Raw genomic sequence first — 1,540 nt, 5'->3', positions numbered from 1 at the left:
ATTCAGACAATTGGGGGGAAACTTGACAGATTACAGGAACCAAGACACCAACACCTCCAATACGATGCCTGATTATCATGGTCCATGGTCCCCAACTCTTCATGTTTGTATACTTGTAATTATATCTAGTACTGAAAATCAGTGTCTTCTTCAAAGAACTGAGAAAAACAGATTAAAGTTTTTGAACCATTATTTTTAGAACCTATCTTTTATTTAAAAAAAAAAAAAAAAAAAAACACTCTGCTCTATTTTCTCTATCTTAGAAGGAAATTAGAAACCAAAGCACCATCTCTGACTTCCTGCTCCTGGGCTTCTCTGAGCACCCAGAGCAGCAGCCTCTCCTATTTGGGCTCTTCCTGGGCATGTACCTGGTCACCCTGCTGGGGAACCTGCTCATCATCCTGGCCATTGGCTCTGACCAGCACCTGCACACGCCCATGTGCTTCTGCCTGGCCAACCTGTCCTTCATCGATACCTGCTTCTCCTGCACCACCGTCCCCAAGGTGCTGGTGGACATCCACACAGCAGCCCGCCATCTCCCAGGCTGGCTGCCTCCTGCAGATGTACTGCTTCATGGCACTGGCCCTGCTGGATGACTTCCTGCTGGCCGCGATGGCATACGACCGCTACGTGGCCATCTGCCTGCCTCTGCACTACACCACCGTCATGTGTCCCCAGCGATGCCTGCTGCTGGTGGCCATGTCCTGGCTCTGCTCCAGCCTCCTGGCCTTTTCACTCACTCTCCACGTGGCTCAGCTCTCCTTCTGTGCCTCCCGCTCCATCCCACACTTCTTCTGTGACCTTCTGCCGCTCCTCAAGCTTGCCTGAGACACCCGTGCCTTTCACGTCACCATGTTCACTGAAGCTGCCCTCTCAGGTGTGCTCCCTCTCACTGTGTCCTGGTCTCTTATGCCCACATCATGCACACCACCCTCAGGATCCCCTCTGCTGGGGGGAAGCACAGAGTCTTCTCCACCTGTGGCTCTCACCTGACGGTGGTCACTCTCTTCTATGGAGCCCTCTTCCTGGTGTATCTCCAGCCCTCATCCTCCTACTCAGCAGATACTGGGATGGTGGCGTCTGTGATACATACAATGGTCACTCCTATGCTAAACCCCTTTATCTGTGGCTTGAGGAGCAAGGATATAAAACAGGCTTTATGGAGACTATTTTGCTGGAGAAGATGTTCTGCCCCATAAAAAGCCCTTCTGTCTAGAATCCCAGACTTTTCCAACTCATCTTCCTTCCTAGACTTATGTATTTTATATATGAAAAAAACCACAATGAAGTAGGATGGATGCTTAATTTTACAAGGAGAAACAACAAAATGAAGACTCTGGCTTTATAGGTCTGAAATAAAAGCAACTGGATAGAAACAAATCCTTGAGAGAGGGACCAGCAGTCCTCAGAGCAGAGGCATGATTGGATTGGTATATGTATCCAAGCAGATTCAATCCAAGGAGGGAGGGACACAATAAATGCCAACAGCCACTTTTGTCTGATGGGAAATTTTTATATATGACAAAACTTGGCTTCTAGG

General features: G+C 48.6%; 1 pseudogene; it reads left to right on the top strand.

The window, feature by feature from the left end:
• Positions 1-362: 362 nt before the first annotated feature.
• On the top strand, positions 363-1,199 carry LOC124964812 (olfactory receptor 1G1-like; annotated as a pseudogene).
• The last annotated feature ends 341 nt before the right edge of the window (positions 1,200-1,540 follow it).

Source organism: Sciurus carolinensis, chromosome 14 (genome assembly GCF_902686445.1).
Source record: "Sciurus carolinensis chromosome 14, mSciCar1.2, whole genome shotgun sequence".
NCBI lineage: Eukaryota > Metazoa > Chordata > Mammalia > Rodentia > Sciuridae > Sciurus > Sciurus carolinensis.
The sequence above is the reverse complement of the archived record's forward strand: the minus strand, read 5'-3'. Positions and strand labels throughout refer to the sequence as shown.